The following is a 15,104-nucleotide window of genomic DNA, read 5'->3' as shown; positions in this document are numbered from 1 at the left end:
CTTTCACTTAATTTTGATATAAGTACCAAGCTGAGTATATTTATTTATTTTTAAACTTATATATTTTTTATCCTGTTACCTTAAAATTATAACAGTTGTTCTTTGTAACAAATAAACTGTGAAACAATGCAGTGAAGAATTATTACATACAAATATCAAATAAAAGGCATATAGCAAATAGGATATAAGAAAATGTCTGACAACCAAGACTTCAGGTTGTTCATTGAAAACTATTACATCAAAAAATAAACTATACAGTTGTTCCTTACAAGTGGTTTTGTCGTTATTTCCCAAGTCCCCCACCCTCAACTAAATTACCTAAGTGCCATCCATTACTGTTAAGTAGCCAGCTGTTGTTGCCGCCATAATATCCATGGTTGCCATCGAGCGTCAAATCTGGACGATTGATTGTAGCGCACTGCCGTTAACTTGTTTAAGTAACGCACTTTGATCAACCTCTTTTTACTACCTGAGTTAGTAGGGGTGCACCGACTGTTTTCCACTTATAGGCTGTCTCGGCTCTAGCTGCCATAAGTATTTGCTGAATAAGATAGATATGCAAGTAAGATACAGATGTCGCTGAAATATGTAATAAAAAGAAAGCCGGGTCCCTGGCAATACGAACTCCCACCACGTTGTAAATCATTTGAATAACAGCATCCCAATAAGGTATAAGCTTAGCACACTCCCACCACATATGAAGGTAAGTGCCTACGCCACCACACTTTCTCCAGCATTTGTCCAAAAGCCTGGGGTAAAAACGCTTTCCCTGTACGTACCTGGATCAGTCCAGACCATGGGTTGAGCCTCTTTTCCAGCAGGTGGAGACAGACCAAAGCTGAAAGGATATCCTATATGAGGACAGAGCCAACCCTGAAGCCCCTCAGTATTTGTCTCCAGCAGGTGGAACAGCTCACCCTGTGGTTCCCTGTTAGCTTGCCCTTTGTTCCCTTTGGGGTTTCGTCTTCATTCTTTCTGGGGCAAGCTCACGCAAGTATTCTTTTCTAATTTCTTGTAAAAAAATTAAAATAGGATTTTATTGACTGACTGTGTCAGGGAGACAGTCCTGTCTCCCTCGCTCTTGGGGTTCCTAGGGGGGTTGGCCCCTTGATTTCTGTCAGCCTAGGTTCCCTTCCTGGTGACCTTTTGGTGGGTGATACTGGTGGTGCCAGTCCCTCTCCCCTTGTCTGCTGCTGTGTCCCGAGATGCCCATTCCTCAGCTGTGTGGTCAGGGATGTGAATTCCCCTGTCTCTGTGTGTAAAAAGCAGTTAAAATTTCTTGTTTGCTGGTGCCCCTCTAGCAATTACCTCCCCCCTCATTGCATTAAACTTTATTATTCTAAGTTGGGTATTCCTTGTAATGTCTGGAAATATTCTAGTCGGGTGTCCGTAGAAGTTCAATTTTTGAAATTGGAAAAAAGATCTAAGAAGAGTGTCTCTCTCCCTCACAAATGTGAATTGAACTAATAGGGTAGCTCTTGTGTTTATCTCCATCTCAAAAGATTTCTCCAACAAATCAGACAAGTCCACATTTATGTCCAATTGATTTTCTTGTTGTGAGATATTATCTTCAGAATAAGGTTGGGGTAAGTAATACATTTTTGATATCGCAGGTAATGCCTGATCAGGATACTTTAATATATTTCGAAGGTAACTCTTAAATCGTTTGCCGATATCATCTTTGTCTTGGGGAAATTCAAAATTCAAAGATTTGCCCTTCTCATTAGATTTTCAATTGTTTCTAGCTTGTCCGTGTGTATTTTTTTTCAGGTTTTATAAGGTTAATTTGAATTTTCTCCATATCTTCTATTTTTCCCTCCATTACCTTTACTGTTTTTCATATTTTCCACGTTTGTCTCCAAAATCTTGGTTTTACAAATAGACTCTTGTACCATCACAGACAGATTATTTATAGATATATGCATAGTTATCAACATGTTCCAAATTTCATCTAGCATTATTTTTTGTGGTGCAATGAGTGGGGTGGTACACAGCTCTTATCATTCTCTGTTCCTACCTCCACTGGGCCCTCTCCAAGCTGGTCCCAGTGTTGTTGTGCTTCCTCGACCTGGCTCCTGGAACCCAATACTTCCAGGTTCATCAAAGGGCCGAGTAATCCCTCAGCTGTTCTCTGGATGCCAAGATTCATCGGGATAGATTTCTCTCTCAAAATCTCAGGTGAAATTTCCTCCTCTCTTAATCCCGTCTGTGGTTCGGATGTCATTGGTGCGCCCGGGCTTAAAGATGTCTCATAGGTCAGGGGGCTCGGTAACTGCTCCTTACCGATTTGCCCCAGAGACCTCACTTCCAGGCTGCATTGGCGGGGTCCTCGCAAACAGAGCCTCTATCCGTGGCTGTCAATTTGGAAATTGGCATCTAAGTCGAATTTCTTACTCTGGGTTTCCTCTTGGTTTGTGGCAATTTTTAAAGTAATTTTCAAGAAAAAGGAAAATAGATAACCAGAGAAATAATAGCAATAGCCCGGAGCTGCTGTGCTCGCGTGTTCGTTACACAGCGGCCATCTTGGTTCTTTCAAGTTCGTATATCTTAACATACATATTGTCTCATCAGTCAGTGATTTTGCTTTATATTGTAAAAATTCTCTGTCCAAAAATCTTGCAGTTTATGAGCTCTTCTGATTTTATAGAATATTCATGTGTCTGAAGATGAGCCACTAACTCCATTGATTGCTTTTCAAACTCCTCTCTCTGTGAACATAGATGCTGTAATTGAAAAAACTGTCTCACTGGCAAACCACATTTAAATGGACGAGGATGGAAGCTTTGAAAATGCAAGAGATTTTTCCTGTCAGTCTTTTTTTTTTTTTATGATATAATGTAGTTTGAATACCTATCTCTGATTTGGAAATTAAAATGTCCAAAAAAGCAAACTGGAATTGATTATAAGCAATGTAAATTTCAAATTCAGGTCCTGTTAGTTGAGCCATTTATGAAAACTCATTAGATGATCAGTATGATGCCAAATGAAAAAGATGTCATCAATATACCTAGAGCACAAGCTGACATTTTGAAAAATGTAAATGTATACACAAGGTTTCCTCAAACCTGGTGACAAAAAGGTTGGCAACATCAAGGGCCATCGGGGAACCCATTGCAACTCCATGTAATGGATGAAAAAAATGTGATCCAAATTGAAAAACATTATTGCACAACACTAGCTTCGCCAATTTATTAAGAACTCAGACAGGACCCGCACTGGGCATTCACATTTAGCCAAAACTTCAATAACAATTTGTAATGCTGTACTTTGAGGAATATTTGTGTATAAGGACTCAATGTCCAACGTGACTAAAAACATGACTGATGGAAGATGACCACAAGCTGACAATTTCCTTAGCATGTGTGCTGAATCTTGTACATATGATGTGGCTCGATGTACAAATGGTTGTAAAAATAAATCCAAAAAATGTGCCAAAGGTTCTAGAAGAGAACCATTTGCTGAAACTATAGATCAATATGGTGGATTGACTAACGCCTTATTTCTTTTTGGTATACCATAAATAACAGGAGTCCGAGGTGACGCTACTTGTAGAAATGACATTTCTTTAGAAGTCAAAAAACCCAATTGTTTAGTCTTCTTCAAAAGTGCTTGTACCTTCAGTTGTATATTGCCTGTGGTATCCATCACAAGCCAAATGTAAAATCTCCTGTTATCTAATTGCTTGTGTATCTCTCTGATATAATCCACCATGTTCACTAGAACAATCGCACCACCCTTATCAGCTGGTTTTATGGTGATGTCTTTGTTAAAGCTCAAACCTCAACGCCCGATTCTCCTCTGCAGTCAAATTTTAAAAAAGTATGGCATGACTCCTGTTCAACCCTCTGAAGAACATAAAACCAAATTTTGAAATTAAGTATGAGGATCTATGGGTCCAGGAGGAATCCAAGTGGACCATTGTTTTTCCAAAGATAGAACAATCTTATTGCTCTGTTTGGGAAAAAAATAATTTAACTTGTAGGGTATGAAACAAAACGATGTAAAAAACTTCTGCATTCAAAGGGATCATGTAATACCGTGGGAACAAAGGACAATCCCTTATTCAATACTTGTTTTTCAATCGGTGATAAACCATAAGTGGACAGATTGATTACTGCCAATTTTCTGTCGATAAGCAGGGTATTTAGCCATGCAGCATGGTTGATGTCATCCGTGATGTCACAAGGCGGAGCTTACTCTCAGCTCAAAGAGCTTTGAAGTGCGCATGAACCGGCGTTCCTGCGCTTCTCGAGCCATCTCCTCAGTTTTAGTTTTTATGCGGTACCTCACTGATGGTATAGCACAACTCTCTCGATCTCTTCTCAAAAAAAAAAATATAAAGAAGAAAAATGAAGACTCATAACTCGACATGCCGAAGAGCCCGGGTTTTAAATATTGCTCTTGTGGAAAAATGTCTGTGACCGATGGACATAATTATTGCTATTTATGTCTCGGCAGGATTGCGGCAGGATGTCCCCATTAGCTAGGCGCCAACGGGCCGAAAAAATGCAGAGGTTGAGGCACTCATCTTCATGTGCCCCACTCCAGCTGAAAAACGATCGACTAAATCCTCTCTGGGAAAGAAAAAACCCCAGTCCAAGGCTCCACGATGCGTGCATTCGGCTTCAGAAGGTCGCATGCCAAAGACTGTCGGCATCGACACCTCGTGCGTTGAGCACCTTGCCGAACCTGATGCATATAACGCACGCACCGTCAGACCCTGTGTCAGCCCTATCCACACTGCCTCACCCGACGCATGCGTCGGCAATCGTAAAAGTGACAATACCTACGATGCACTCCGCATCCAAGGACCACACGACTGATGCGACACATAAAACCAAGAAATCTTCTCAACAACATACAGTGACACAAGTTTCAAAAGAAAAACCAACTGAGACACCATGTAAGTCTTCTTCCAAGACAAAACATATTGTGCCACTTTTGGAGCAACCTCTTCATCAAGATCTGCTGCTCCACATCCCGCATCTCCACAAGGGAGTCATCACTCCCCCTCCTTGGTTTTCTCTGATATAGTCATAGAGGAGCCAGCGGGTAGATGGGACTCATCACCAGATATCCAATTTCTTCCTCACTACTCTCGGAAGAGGTCAGGCTCTCCACATTCAATCATCACTAAGGCTTCCATCAAATGGTCACGCAGAGATGATGTGAGAACTATTCCACCTCAGCGATCATCGGCCCAGGAAACAAGGTCTCAAATTTCTCCCCTTTTCAAGAATTATTTCCAGGACTTACTGTCAAATCATCCTCCAGCAGCCTCAGAACCACATAAAATTACATCGCCGCATGTTTCTCCTCCACAAAAAACACCCCCACGGGATTCAAATTCTCTTCCATCTTCCCCTCATCTAATGTCCCCAGAACTCTTGCCACTTTCATCTCCTGGCAATTCTATGGGAATTCCATTGGACCCTCTACAAGAACAACTCCAGCCTTCTTCACTGCCAGAAGATCTCACTTATGCTGTTTTTGGAGAAGTTGGGTTTAGCCCTTAAAATAGAAACCCGGAAACTGCCAGATCCTAGATCTGAAGTTATGGGGCTCCTTCAAATATTGGAAGTTCCAGCCGAGCCAACTGCTCTTCCTTCCCACCAAGTTTTGGAATCCCTTATGGACAAGACTTGGGATACTCCGCATCTTGTTTCTCCTACTTCCAGGAAACTGGACCTTAAGTATAGGATGCAGAAGACATCTTATTACTCCAACGTCCAGATTCCTCATAATTCAGTTGTTGTAGAATCAGCAATGAGAAGAGCTAAGAAGAACAGGCTATATTCCAACACGCCACCAGGTAAAGACAACAAAATTTTGGATGACTTTGGTTGTAAAATTTACCAAAACTCCATGCTGGGATCCCGAATACATCAATACCAGTTCTATATAATCCAATATTTGTTCAACTGTACTCAGCAAATTCAACCTTTCCTTGCCACATCTCACGGGGATATCCCCCTTCCGCAACCCTCTCAAGACTTACAAGAAAGCTTGTGCCATTTACTAAGAACAGCATATGAGGCATTTGATACATCTGCCAGGTCTTTGGCTACTTCAGTCTCAGCTAGACGTCTACCGTGGCTGCGTGCAAGTAGCATAAGGGAAGATGTTCATGACAGGTTGGCGAACTTGCCATGTAGGCTTGATAATCTCTTTGGGAAAAAGCTTAGAGAAACAGTTTCCCAAATAAAGGAACAGAACATTGCAGTACAATCATTAACATCTCCCTCAGTCATACCTTTTTAACAGCCAGTACAAAAGAGGATATTACGATAGGAGCCCATACCGTTATTACCAACCGTATCTCCAAAATTTGAGACAACAAACTTACCAGCAGCAAAGACCTCAATCTCAGCTTCAGAGACAAAGGCCCCAGCAAAGATCCCAAAGACAACAAAGACCACAATAGTCTCAACCACCACCTAAACAATCTTTTTAGATGCTCTCGCCACAACAGCAACAAAACATGTAGGAAGCTGACTCTCTCTGTTTCATTCGAAATGGTCCACAATCACCATAGACCAGTGGGTGCTGGATATAATTTCACACTATTTCAATTCAACCATTTCCCAACACTTCCTCGTCCTATTCGACCCAGGATGCCACAGGTACAGATTCCCTAATGCGGGAAGTAAAATGACTGCTTCATCAGAAAGCAATCCGCCAAGTCCCTTTCTCACAAAGAGGGAAAGGTTACTATTCCCAATACTTCCTCATCCCCAAAAAATCAGGAGGTCTTCGTCTCATCCTGGACCACCGAGCTCTCAACAAGCATCTCAAGAAAGAAAAGTTCAAGATAACCTATCTCAAGACAGTCCTCCCTTTTTCTACAAACCAATGACTGGATGTGTTCACTAGACCTAAAAGATGCGTGTACACACATTCTGATTCACAAAAAGTTCTGGCGTTACCTCTGTTTCCAAATGAGAAACCAACACTATCATACAGAGTACTCCCTTTTGGTCTTTCCTCTGCCCCAAGAGTCTTCACGAAATGTCTTGCTGTTGTGGCACACTTACGCAAACAGGGATAAAGATTTTTCCTTACTTTGATGGTTGGTTAATCATCTCCTCCAACGCCCAAATTCTACAGAATCATGTGGAGCAAACACTTCTCTGTTTAGAGAATTTGGGTTGGATCGTAAACTACGAAAAATTCCAGCTCCATCCCTCTCAAGACATACAATTCATTGGCGCGATTAATTCATACTCCCATTTCCAGAGCCTTTCTACCTCTGGACAGAATTCAGACTTTGAGGTCCCTTTGTCAATCTCTCCTTCGTCAAAATTTCACTTCTTTTCGTCAAATACTGGTCCTGTTGGGCCACATGGATGCAGCCATTCATGTGGTTCAAAACACACGTCTACACATAAGACGTTTCCAATGGGGTCTAAAAGCTCAATGGAGCCAGATTACTCAACAAATGTCCCAAAGGATACAAATTTCAAAATCCATGCACAGAGACATCCTTTGGTGGCTGTCTGTCAGTCTTAACCAAAGGGAGTCTGCTGCGGCAGCCTCCTCATCAACTTGTCATAACAGATGCATCAATAAAGGGCTGGGGAGCCCATCTCTTACACCTATAAACCCAAGGAGTCTGGTCCAAGAGCGATCAAGGTTTTCAGATAAACTTGCTAGAGCTTTTCCTAACTCCAATATCATTTAACTCCTAACAATCATCACATCACCATCAACATCACTATTAGCTACCTCTTACAATGTAATTATATGTAATTAGCTGGTTTTCCTTTTCCTTTTTCCTTCTCATTCCAAGTTCAATTTTCCTTGTTACATGTAACTGCTATTTCCGCACTATTGTTCAAGTTTAAGTTTATTTTGCACTCCTGTTTCATGTGAACCAGCATGATGGGACTATTGTCTTGAATGTTGGTATATAAAAAACTTAAATAAATAAATAAAATAAAATAGAGCAATAAAAAAAACCTCTCTACTAGCATTCCAGTCATGGATACAGGAAAAATCTGTAATGATTCACACAGACAACCAAGTAGCAATGTTCTACGTAAACAAACGAGGATCAGGTTCCTTGATACTTTGCAAGGAAGCAATACAGATATGGGAATGGGCAGAACACAACAGAGCTCTACTTCAGGTGTCCTACCTGCCAGGTCTTGCGAATACTAAAGCAGACAAACTCAGCAGGGTTTTCCACCCTAACGAATGGTCACTTGAGCAAACAGAAGCAGGCAGAATCTTCGCACATTGGGGTACTCCAGAAATGGACCTGTTCACGTCAGAAAACAACAGAAAAGTAAAGAAGTTCTGCTCGCTTCTTCCCAGCATACACAGGACATTACAGGATGCTTTCTTGATACCATGGACGAACAGCCTCCTATACACCTTCCCACCAATTCCGTTTATCTCACGCATGGTTCAGAAATGTATAGCAGACAAAGAGAATTTAATTCTCATCGCGCCTGCCTGGCCGAGATAAGTGGTATGCTTATCTTCATCTCTCAATCAGTCCACCGATTCCTCTAATCAACGACCCCGTTCTGCTTTCTCAGGACAAGGGGAATCTCATACACCCCATGCAATCATCTCTTCATTTAACAGCATGGAGATTGAACGGGAAGTACTGAACGAACTAAAACTCCCTCCCAATATCACAGATATTTTGATAGTAGCCAGAAAGCCTGCCACCAGAAGGAATTATGCTTTCAAATGGAAAAGATACTCGATTTGGTGCAACCAGCGGAAGACCAACCCTTTTTCATTGTCCTCCATAAACACTACTATCCTACTTGCATAGCTTATCCCTCTCAGGACTAGCTGTGACATCTATCAGAGTTCACCTCAGCCCTATAGCAGCTTACCACGCAACAGATAATGGATCTTCCATTTCTTCTCGTCCTCTGACTTCAAAATTCATGAAGGGTTTAAATCATTTACACTCTCCGATTTAGAAAGCTACAGTCCCATGGGATGTAAATCTGGTCCTAGAAGCTCTAATGAAACCTCCATTTGAACCCATGTCATCCTCATTGTTCAAATATCTAACCTGGAAAGTTCCTTTCTTGGTACCCATCACCTTGGCGAGAATAAGTGAACTCCAAGCACTGGTGATCAACTTCCCTTATCTACAGTTTCATCATGATAGTCTTATTATGGACTCACCCTTTTCTACCGAAAGTTGTCTCATCCTTTCATTTGAACGAAGCAATCTCCTTACCAGTCTTTTACCCAAAACCACATTCTAACGACAGTCATACACTGGACTGTAAGAGAGCTTTAGCCTATTACAAAAACAGGACACATCCCATCAGGCGTACCTCTCAATTATTTGTCTCGTTTAACCCAAACAACCCAGGGCAACCAGTCTCTAAAAGGACCCTATCAAACTGGCTAATGGCTTGCATCCAATTCTGCTACTCCCAAAAGTCGATTTCTCTACCAACTCCAGTTAGAGCTCACCAGACCAGAGCCTCGGCCACTTCAATAGCACATATCCAGGGCATGCCCATTCAGGACATCTGCAAGGCAGCAACCTGGACTTCCTTTTACACTTTCATGTCGCATTATTGCCTAGACCAACAATCCGCAGCGGACTACTCGCTGGGGTCGGCAAGTCTCAATAATGTTAAAAACTTCTAATGGCTGTCCACAATCCATAGGTTGCTTTAAAATAAATAAATAAATAAATAAATCCAAGAAAATTCTGAGCGCAAACTATGAGCTTGGGACTCCCACGCTGCATGGCTAAATGTTCTGCTTATTGATGGAAAAAAAGCAAGTTTTCTTACTGTAAACTGTTTTTCCGTAGATAGCAGGGAATTTAGCCATGCAGTCCCTCCCCCCTCCCTTGACATCCATTCCTTTTCAACACCTACACTCACATTTAGCTTGGAAAAACCAACTGAGGAGTGCGGGAATGCCGGTGCATGCGCACTTCAAAGCTCTTCAAGCTGAGAGAGTAAGCTCCGCCTCGTAACATCAAGGATGATGTCACCCACGCTGCATGGCTAAATTCCCTGCTATCAATGGAAAACACAGTTTACGATAAGCAAACTTGCTTTTCTGCACTGTTTGTGACCGCGTGAAAGGCTTGTACCATGGTGTCCCTTGCTACTTTCCTTGATGGAAAGATCTTTCTTGCGACTGTCCAGCTCTGAATGGACGCTGATCCCCGTGTAAAAAAAAACCCAAACCTTTTTGTCTAGATTGATGTTCATGCGTCAAATCTTCATCAGAGCCATTAGATGAATCCTTTGATGAAGCAAAAGTAACCTTCCTAACTTTAAAGGTGTAGATTCATGACGACACTCGGTTCAACCTGGGTAAACTTTAGATGAATGGTAATCCTGGTTCATCCTGACGAAACTTAGTGATCTTCTGCTTCTTGATCTCAGACTTCCAATTTCTCAATATTGCATTGCAGTTCTTCCAAAGATGCTGTACTTATCTATGATGGTCTTCTGCTTTAAATCCTCTTCAACTGCAACAATCTGAACCTTAATGTCTTCAGACGTTGATTTCATATAATCCATAATTAAGAACATCAAATTCAGGGAGCATTTGTTCATTATTGCTTCTCATTTAGAAAGAAAGTCTGGATTATCTATGAACCTCAGATGTTCTTTTATTAATCCGAAGACCCCATGGAATCATCTGCTTTTTGACATACTCTTACCATTATAGCCCTGTGTAGTTCTGCACGAGCTGTCAGTTTGTGGAGCGCTGTAAACTCACCCAATAAATCACCTTGAAAGTGGGTTTTTGCTGAAGAATCAGAAAACAGATAATCCCTGAACAATACTAGCCACATGTTCAGTTGAATAATTGAAAATGTTCTTCCAGCCATCAGGGTATTTGTGTAACAGTACCAAATATAAATAAACCCAACAGTGTAAGAATCAACTCTAACATAGATGAAATCTCACTCACCAACAAAAGGTGGGACAGCACAAACAAAGAAGTGATTGAATGACTATCATACAACACTGGGTAGGCACTCATAGCATGTGCTTCAAAATCTCAAAAGTGTGCTATTAACTTTGTAATCATGAGTCATTCAAACATTTTTTTAAAATATTTTTTATAATAGTGCTAAAAAAACTGCACTTATCTGAGTGCTGAAGATGCCGGGAATCTCCATAAGATAAAGAATTACCATGTATCAGAGCCAGTGACACAGTTGGAGATGCTGAAATTGAGGTCAAGATCAGTCCCATCGATGCACCCGACTCCTTTGACACATGGGGCCTTTGTTGCCAGTAACACATTGAATCTCAAGCCCCATATCCCCGTCATCACATCAGGTCTTGATTCAGCCAATGCAGCTATTTGCTCTGTTGATGTATTCAGCATCAGATTCATTGATGCTCTGAATCATGCAAGTGGAGCACCAGTCCCTAGCTCTGTCTGTGCACTTGACACGTTCGAGGTGGGAGAGCACCTCTACCTCTCCTGTCCAGAGTAACAGATTTGTTCCCTTAAGGGGGAATTCATCTCATCTCCATGCTTTGGGAGCTCCCATCAGAAGTCCCTATGGTGGGATCTAGCTAGTCTGAGGAGGGAACATAGGACACCATGGTCTGGAGCATGCCCCAGATATATTCCCCTCCAAGATGACCAAGGTTCCCACCCCGATCACCTCCATCATCATTGGGGTGATGGGTTAATGTCCTTTCATCTCTTGGTTCTAAGGAAGAGTCTATGGGGATTCCCTCAGACCTCCTACCTGATCTGCCAGAACATTATTCGCCACCAGAAGAACTCTCATACTCCAAATTTATAGACAAACTGGATAAGGCATTGGAAGTCAATGTCCATAAGGACATTTCACTGAGGTATTTGTACTTCTCTGGATTCTGGAACTCTATCCGAGCCTACAGAAATCCTGGTTCACTCAATCCTATGAGATTTACAAACAAGACTGTGGGAGAATCTGACATCTTCTGTAATAGTAAAGAAACTGGATCTCAAATATATAGTTCAGCAAACTCCAGGGTTGGATTAGCCCAGCTTCCGCATCAGTCAGTGATAGTGGAGTCAATGCTAAAACAGGCTAAGATGACCAAGATCTTCCCCAACACTCCACTGGCAAGGACACTAGACCTTTGTATAATTTTAGAAAGAAGGTCTTTCAAACCTTTATGCTGAAAGCCCGCATCGTGGTTCACCAGTTCTGCATGGCAGAAAACTTTCACAATTGTATTGACAAGCTGAAGCACCTCTAAAGCACTACTAGACATGCAGCCCTATTTCATTTCTTCTGAATTGTCACCTACAACAAATGTTTTCTACAACAAATGGTTTCAACTTTGGTATCTGCTCATTATCCTTCACAGTAAAGACCAAAGCAAAGAATGCAATTAGTTTTCTGCTGTGGCCTTATATTCCTTTTGCACATACTTTTAACTCCCTGCTCTCTCTTGGCCTGCTTTGTTAATATTTTACATCTAATTTGCCAGTGCTTATGCTATTTTCTGTTTTCTTTATTTGGTTTTGCTTTCCATTTTTTAAAGAATGCTTGATTTTTGGTTTTAATAGTCTCTTTCACAGCACCATTTAGCCATGCTGGCAGATACTGAATGTTCTTTCAAATTTGTGGAGTATATTTTATCTGGGCTTCCACGATGGTATATTTGACCAGTTAAAGATGGAGTGGAGAAGATGAGTGGTATACTGAATGATGACAAACCATATAGCAATGGTATAGCACTAGAGGTTTTAGGATCCTTGGAAGATAAGATCAAAAAGTCATTAAAGATAATTTTTAAGCATTTCCAACTTTTATTCACGAACTTACAGGAAGGTTTTGGTCCCCCAACCCGGTCTGTGTTTCACCACTTGGCCTGCGTCGGGAAGAACAGAAACCCCAAAACTGCCAACAGAAGGGGTTAACAAGGATCCATAAAAAAGCAACCAGAACAAAATGAAACACCAAATGACAGGACTAGCTGCCTAAAGAACTGTATATTAAAACAGGTAAATAAAAAATAAGAATATAGGAAAACACAAACATATGTTTATAAATTGATTAATATACTGTATATAAGGAAAAAATATAAGAAGTTGCCTAGCATATTATAAGAAACTTATTAATAATACTAAAAGAATTATAGTAAAAAAAAAAATACTGAACTTTCTACATAACTCAAGAACGCTATTTGCAACTATCCAAAAATTAACTATTATTCCTGACCACAATAATAACACTTTACTGGAATCTAAATGTAATGAAATAGTTCATTTTTTTTAAGCAAAAGATAGTAAACCTAATTAGTGGAATAGACTGCTCAATCAATATGAGCACCAGAGACTGTACCAACTATGTTGCGCTCCCTGGCCGGGCCTGCTCACCTCTGGCTCCAGTACAGAGCCGCAGAGAGCCGCAGCAGCCAGCTCTCTGCATCCCCAGCGCTCTTCCCGAATGCCTCCTTAGTCGCAGGCCTCTCAATGGAGCTCCTGTTGGGGCTCCTTGGCCCCACCCCTAGGCACGCATGCGACGCAGTCTAATTTAAAGGGCCCAGGGCGGGAACCTCGGCCTGGATGCCTCCAGATGATGTCACCTAGTTCCTGTATATAAGGCGAGGCCCTCCCCGCAGTTCCTCGCTTTGACAATTGTGTCATCACCTCTGTGTGAGCTAGTTTGCTGTTCTCGTTCCTGTGCTTGTTCCATTGTCCCTGTGTCCCTTGTTCCTGTGCCTGTTCCAGTGTTCCTGTGCTCCTGTATCCTATTCCACTACCCAGGTTGTACCTTCTTGGGACTGATACTCTGTACTGATCGCGGCTCGTCTCTGACTACGCTTGGCCTGATACCTGGAACTGACCCTTGCTTTGGCTGACCTTTCTTGGAGGCATACCCTGGCTTTGACCCTTGCGCTCTACTCAGGGACACTCTTTACTCCTCCCGAGACCACCAGGTCCACCTGTCTCGACGCTGTCTGCGGCCTTCCGCGAACTAGACCAATAGGCGCTGCCTTTCCTGTCCGGAGGTCTTCAGTTCCTGTCTTGTACCCGTGGTCTCCGGTACACTCTGTTCCAGTCTAGCTCGCCTGTTCAACTACAGCCGCACAACTCTCTCTTCCATTTCTCCGGGAGACCCCTAGAGGCCCACCTAAGCCCAGGCATCCTGGGAATCCAAGGGCTCAACCCGCGGAGCCCCCGTGCCATTATTGGTGAAGCTCCTGAGTGCTTCTGTCTCCTTGTGTGCTCCGCCTCCTGGCGGCAGACACCCTCTGGGATCCCTCACGAGGGTCGTACCTCTCCTGCGCCAGGCCAAGGGTCCACTGCCAGCGCAACAAACTGGGCAAATTTTGATATTGTTTCTCCTGTTGAAATTAACAAGCTCATCACAAATATGAACCCGGCATTACATCCCATTGATAATATTCCCATCCCCACATTAAAGACTGTGGCTGATGCAATTGCAACCCCTATTTCAAAAATTATTAATCTTTCGCTTCAGGAAGGCAAATATCCTCAAATACTCAAAAGCGCAATAGTCAAACCAATCTTAAAAAAAATCCACACTTGATCCCTTAATGTTCAGTAACTATAGACCGATATCCAATCTCTCTTTTCTAGCAAAACTAACATAAAAAGTAGTGCAAAAACAACTCTCGGAACATCTAGAAAACAATAACATCTTATAACCCACCCAGTTTGGCTTTAGAAAGCATTATAGTACAGAGACACTTCTGCTGGCTTTGAATGACACCATTTTGAGAGGATTTGACAATGGACAAAACTATTTGTTTTTAGATCTGTCAGCAGCTTTTGATACAGTGAACCATTCCATCCTTTTAGATAGACTCAGAGAAATTGGGCTAATAGAGAACACTCTCAAGTGGTTCGAATCATACAACACCAATCTGATCTTTCAAATAAAAAATCAATAACACAATATCGGAAAAAATTGAACTGGATACTGAAGTCCCGCAGGGATCTTCATTATCAGCAACCCTGTTTAACATCTATATGATTCCTATCTGTCATTTCCTCAGTGGACTCAGTCTTACTCACTATGTTTATGCCGAAGATGTGCAAATTTTAATTCCGGTTAAAAATTCTATAGATGAAACACTTAAGCTGACAGCAATGTATTTATCTTTGATCAAACA

At 41.8% G+C, this 15,104-nt stretch overlaps 1 protein-coding gene across 3 annotated transcripts in view; it reads left to right on the top strand.

Annotated features, from left to right (window-relative positions):
* Nucleotides 1-15,104, top strand: part of LOC115092811 (disintegrin and metalloproteinase domain-containing protein 9-like) — a 501,882-nt gene that overhangs the window by 27,236 nt on the left and 459,542 nt on the right. The gene's annotated exons all lie outside the window — the stretch shown is intronic.

Source organism: Rhinatrema bivittatum, chromosome 5, assembly GCF_901001135.1.
Source record: "Rhinatrema bivittatum chromosome 5, aRhiBiv1.1, whole genome shotgun sequence".
Lineage (NCBI taxonomy): Eukaryota > Metazoa > Chordata > Amphibia > Gymnophiona > Rhinatrematidae > Rhinatrema > Rhinatrema bivittatum.
This window is presented reverse-complemented; position numbering and strand designations above follow the sequence as displayed.